This window comes from Cynocephalus volans, chromosome 11 (assembly GCF_027409185.1).
Source record: "Cynocephalus volans isolate mCynVol1 chromosome 11, mCynVol1.pri, whole genome shotgun sequence".
In the NCBI taxonomy this organism is placed as follows: Eukaryota; Metazoa; Chordata; class Mammalia; order Dermoptera; family Cynocephalidae; genus Cynocephalus; species Cynocephalus volans.
The window spans coordinates 126,186,360-126,192,688 of record NC_084470.1 but is presented as its reverse complement, the minus strand read 5'-3'; the positions used below and the strand labels follow the sequence as shown (position 1 = coordinate 126,192,688).

The 6,329-nt window shown below is 42.5% G+C and overlaps 1 non-coding gene across 1 annotated transcript; it reads right to left on the bottom strand.

Moving 5' to 3' along the window:
• Positions 1 to 5,804: 5,804 nt before the first annotated feature.
• LOC134391457 (U1 spliceosomal RNA) lies at positions 5,805 to 5,964 on the bottom strand. The gene has a single exon (XR_010024989.1). It is a non-coding gene; the product is annotated as a U1 spliceosomal RNA (small nuclear RNA).
• Positions 5,965 to 6,329: the final 365 nt, after the last annotated feature.

The window sequence follows — 6,329 nt, the reverse complement described above, 5'->3', positions numbered from 1 at the left end:
TGCACTAAGAAGTTTTATTTGAAACATTCATAATTTATAGCACCCTGAATATCTCAGTTTTAAAAGAGGATTTTTATAAGTTGGCAGGAAAACTCTAATTCCAGTTGGCTAATAATGATAAAACTGTGCTTAATTATAAATACAGGATGGCATATCTGTAAGAGAAAGAAAGATAAACAGTAGAGAAGAAGGAGGAACGGAGTGGACAGGAGGGAAAGGGAGACTAAGAAGTGGGGAGAAAAGGAGAGTGAGGTTGTGGATAGTACAGGCACGGGTCAGTGCTCTGGCTTTGAAGCCAGACAGACAGACATGGGTTCGAGTCCTGACTCTGACCCCTCCAAGCTTCATGACCCAGTGCAAGTCACTGTAAACTCTACATGCCTGAGTTTTCTCTCTTGTAATGGGAAAAATTGGTTCTACTTTGTAAAGCTGCATGAGGATCCCTCATTTTGGTGGCTGGCACAAAAAAAAAGAGGCTCAACAAAGCCAATAGCAGCTACCAGTATCTTTGCATATTGCTTATATACATGTATTCACATGTATTTATCTCAAGTGTCCATTAGATTATTCACCTGTTGAATACATTGTCTACCAATCCCACTCTTCCCCACAGAGCCTAAGATAGTCTTCCATGCACAGTGGGCCATCACAGAGTGATTTTGTGCTTCACCCATATGGTAAGGTAATATGCAACTGAAGTATGCATATTTTTCAAATACTTACGTAATAAAAGCTTGTGTTTGTTCAGAACTTTATAATCCTGTACATTATGTGATATGAACACCTTCCCTATGGGATTGAGTCCCGACATCCCCACTGTGAAGAAAGCAGAATTAGGTTAGTATCCTCATTTTACAACTAGAAAACAGAAGGCCCCAGAGGCTCAGGGATTCGCCTTAGATCTTGCTGCCAGCAAGTGGTCCGGTCTTCTGCCCCTAAATTCTTGCTCTTCCTGGTACAGCCTGGGCTTCTCCTGAGAGTGTGAGTTTTACAGAAGTCGATGCTGCTTAGCACCCAATTTAATCTCCTTCATTTCCGCAGATAGTGTGCATGTGAATAACAATTATCACTATGTACAGTGTAATGGAGCATTTAAAAAAGAAGATACCGTCTTACTCTAATGATCACCTTTCTGCCTGTGGTCAGATTAAAATCTCCAGGAAAAATAGAGTATTTCAGAAGATGAAGCACTAATAGCTTCCCTTGTTCTCAACATTTGATTCCATTTTATTTCCTTTCCCTAATACTGTTTGAAATGAGCATACAGCTAAGCAGTCATTTTCTGAGACATCCAGTGTGTAATTGTTGAGGAAATAACTGTGTTGAATCTGTCTTTGCTAATTTATTGTCATGCACTGTGCTGGGCTGAATTGCTACAAATGGTGGCATCGCTGGGTTCCTCTTGCAGAGTGCTGGGCTCCCCACCCCCACTCCACCAGGGCACCTCCACTTCTGGTGTATATATATTGGGCTTTTACATGAGGATGGTTCGAATAAAAGACTTTGTGGTTTTTCTAAACAAAAGGTGGGCAGGGGGTAAAAACTATTCTTCTGGATGATTATAGGTTTAAGTAAAAAAGAAAGGAAACGGAAACGAGAACCTAAGGATAAATGAGAACAGGACACTGGACGTTAACAAGAATAAAATTTTGCATTTCTAAATAATTTGCTTTCTGGAATAGTTCATTAAGATTTGCAGATATTTAGTTATTTCAGTTTCTTTTAGATAACACAGAAGTTTTATTTCTCTGGTAGAGTTGTGGAAACTGAGGGACTGTGGATGGCAATAAACCTGCAGGAGTGTTTAGGAGCAGCTGTCTGATTCCTGCCCTGCAGGAGATAGAGATCTCTGGAAGAAGAGAGGAGAAGAGTCAGCATGGCAGAAGTGGTCCCCACTCGGGGCTGTAGCCCTAGACAGAGGCTTGACAAGCGCCGTAGAAATCTGCACAAACAGGCCTACCACTCACTGTGCGAGGGAGGGGAGAGCTGATCCAGACATCCACCTACTGGGCGGAGCAGTCTCTACATCCGTTTCCTGATGTGTTAACAATGTCTCCCTGCACTTCCTGACTTTTGCCCTTAATGTCAATGATTTCGCATTCTCATTTTTAACGTTGCCTATAAGAAAAGTTAATAAAAGATAAAATTAAACACAAAAATAAATCCCAGAGCAATGAATTTTAAAGAAAAAAATTATATACAAATTAAATTCATTTATTTGCTGTAGTGGACTGAATTATGTCCTCCCAAGACTCACTGAAGCTTGAACTGTGTCTCCCAAGTGTTATGTATTAGAAACTTAGCCCCCACTGTGACTGTTAAGAGGGTGGGAAATCCTATTACAATAATTGAAAGGTGGAGCCTTGAAGAGGTGATTGGATTGTAGGACCCTGCCGTAGTGAGTGGATTAAAAATGGTGGTCAGGGGCCTGGTTCTGAGGCTTTAAAAGAAGAGGAGAATCTGCCTCTCTCTCTCTCTCTCTGCTTCCACCATCTTGCAATGTGAGACCCCTGGGTCACTGTCACCACCACCAGATGGACTTTGGACTTCCCAGCCTCAGAAACTGTAAGGAATAAATTTCATTTTTCTTTATAAATCACCCAGTCTCAGGTACTCTGTTATAGCAACTCAAGACGAACTATACCATTTGCTCATTAATGTTATCAAGTAAATTCATTTATTTTACTTAACAAATACTCCCTGAGCACCTGTCACATACCAGCAGTGTGTGCCAGCTTACGGCAGTGGACTAAGCAGAGAGAGCCCCGCCTTGGTGGAGGAGTGATGTTTGTGCTAGGAAGGTAAGAGGCTGCAAACGTTAGCCTTGCTTTTGTTTTTTAAGAAAAATCCTTTTTTTAGAATCAAATTGATATGTATCTTACCTATATCAATGGATATTGGCAGAAGAGTTTAAATTTTCACTATGTACTCAAAGGAATTCAAAAGCAACAGGTTCCCTGGGGTTCTTTCTTCTTTTCAATGGAAGAAATTCACCCAATCATGGTGCCATAATAAGATCCTAAAAACTTCCATTATCGTACCATTAGCATTTTTGATACTGTAAGACAGGGGTATTCAAGGAGTAATCCCCAGACCCGCATCATCAGCATTACTTGGAAACTTGTTAAAAATGCATAGGATACTTCAAAAAGTTCGTGGAATAATTGGAATAAAAGATAATACGAATCCTTCCATGAACTTTTTGAAGACCCCTCATACTATCAGGCCCCAGCATAGACCTACCAAAACAGAAACGACAGGGATAGGGCCCAGCAATCCTTGTTTTAATAATTCCTCTACGTGATTATGATACCTATTAAAATTTGAAAACTATTTCTATAAGATAATGTTAGTCAAAGCCACCCTTCATGGCAAGGCTCTATGCCTCAACACTTTGCTATTACCTACACAAACTGCTTAAACGTCATTTATAAGCCAATTTTTAGCACCTCGTCCTTAGGCAAGAAAAATATGAGGACACACTTGAGCTTTGGTAGGATTACCCTCCGAGCTTTGAGTTCTGCTTTGAGCAACACAGCTCTTGGTGTCTGCTCTTGACCAAGCCTGTCCTTGTCACTCAGTTCCAGTAACCCTACTATGTTACCCTTTGTTGAGCCTCTGCCATTGGTCCTACCTAATATCTTGGCCCCCTAAATATTCTAGGTGATTAACCTCCTGGCCCTGAAAACCAGGCTCAAGGGCTACCATTTCACGCTGGGCTGCCAAACTTCAGTCTGACTCCTACTGGCTATAGGATCCTTTGCCTCCTGCCTGCTGGGCAATCTCTGTGATTGGTGTTGCTTCACTTGTTAAATTTTCTACCTGCTGATCCAGCCACTGCATCCCTGCTCACTTGGGCAGGCTCCTGCCTGTGCCCTGCACTGTGACTCTCCTGAGGTCACAGGTATTCATTACAATCAGTTGAAAAATCCACCTGGCCCTTGATGAGAGACCTGAAGTATGTTCTATTTCCAGATCTTAGGGACTAGTAGACAAACACCTTCTTATAATTTTATTTGACAAATAATATTGCATTTTAGGTGACGCATAGGAAATCAGAGGAAATTTCATCTCAGATATCTAACATTCTATAATATACGAAAATCTTATGGGTAAAACAAATGTTGACAATTCAATAATTGACATATTATTGATGGAATAAATATTATCTTCAAAGTACCACCTTGACTCAATTACCTAGACTGAAGTCCCCACAGTCACTGATAGGGCTCATGTCTGTGTCATCCTCTGCAGTATCTCAGTGTCTAGCACAATACATGGCAACATAGCAGGCACCCTAAAAATAGGTATTGAATAAATGAAAGCATAGTCTATTTTCTTTCTCTTGCTTTCCAGCAATTCTATAAATTGGCTTAATTATCTTCACCATGTATTTATTAAATATTATTATAAGAAACATTAGAGCTGAGAATGACTGCTAACTAGACAAAAAGAATAAAGAAAAGGGACTGGGTTACATTAAAACACATGCACACAGTATGTCCCAGGAGTCAGACAACCTAGATTCATCTCCCGCTGATTAACTAAGTTACCTGAGCAAGTAATGTAATCCCTGGGGGTCTCAACTTGCTCATTTGAAAAAGAACGAAGTTAGACTCTTTCTGGCCCTATCATTCTAGGATCTTGCAGTGGACCAAAGCCCCCTGATTTTTCATTGTAGTCCTTAAATAAAGGTAATTATTATAAACTGGACTACCAGTGTTCTATTCAGTTGAGAAAATCATCAATAAAGATTTCTTTAATTTTGAACATTTCTGATACACGTAAGCAAAGTAGAAAACTCCCATTTTTTCTAGCTGCTCTCTAATGCTTATGCATTCTAATTGTTCCAAAATGAGAAGCCAGCCCGATATACATCACCGTACCTAATGCAAGTAGAGATACAGAGAGTACAGGAAAAGGGGAAAACAGAGACACCAAGGATAAGAATTAATATTATTTGGTTTTGATCGCAAAATTTAAAATCAGGTCAGGACCACCTATTATACAATCAAAGCCCTTTAATATAACCTGTCAGGCTCCATACAGTTCGGCTGCTCCTACTTAGCCAGCCTTGTCTCCTACCCATTGCCCTCGCACACTCTAGCCACACTGACCTGCAAGTCCTAGAGGCACCACGCTCGCTTGCACTCCAGGGCATTTGCACGAGCTCTTCCCTCTGCCTGGAACGCCCTTTTCCCTGCACTTGGCATGGCTCACTCCTTCACATTCAGGTCTCTGCTCAGACGTCACCACCTCCTGTCTACATGATTCAATATAGCCTGCCCATGCCCAATTCAGTCACTTTCTATGCCCATTCCCTGATTTATTTATCTCCATAGCACTTATCTGAAATTATAGTATTTGTTTATTTTTAACTTTTTTATTATCTGTCACTCAAAGCCCAATGTATATTCTTTAATGAGAGGGTATATGTTCATCTCTGTATCCACAATAGCATCTGGCACAGAGAAGGTAATGCATAAATATATTTTAAATGAATGAATGAGGGTCTGGGGCTCTGCCTCTCCCACCCTGTCGCCCCTTTGGTCTCTCTCCAGCCTCCACCTCTGCCTGGGGACCGCGGGCTGGTGTTCTCAGAACCGGTGGAGTGGGCTTCGCCTCCTGTGCTGGGCCGAGGCGCCAGTGAGACTTCAGCCATTGTCCCCCACACAAAGTCATTTTTAGAGCCGCGATCAACGAAGAGGGAGGAGAGGGGAGGAGGTGGCTGCCTGAAAAACTGGTTGCACGTGAACCCAGCCCTGTCGCTGTGGGGGGGTGGTGGTGGATATTTTGGAAATAGCCCGCGGATGTCTTAAGGACGTCCCCAACTAGCGTAAATTCCACAGTCGAGTGTCCCACATGTGGGGAATTCAGAGGGATCAGTACATCTGAAGTACGATGGAAAGCCTGGCCCTGGGAGAACCACCTTCATGATCAGGATATCTTCCCTGCCATAAGGATGTCTCAGAACCGCCAACCCATACTCCTGTGAACAGCAACCCTACTAACTAGAGTTAAATACCTCTTCATCCTTTTTTAGCTGGCCAGTATGGGGATCAGAACCCTTGACCTTGGTGTTATAACACCACGCTGTAATCAGTTGAGCTAACCATCTACCTCCACAACTTTTATTTTTAAGCAGAAGCAGACAACTGTTAAATAAGATTGTCTACGGGAACCGGCAGCAGCAGCAGGGGAAGCGGCAGCAGGAGGGGAAGCGGCAGCGGCAGGAGTGACACCCTGCGGTACCGCCCCGTCACCCAGCAGCCCGGCAGAGTCCAAGCTGACCAGAGAGGTGGCTCCCGGGAGAGGCCCAATACCCGAGG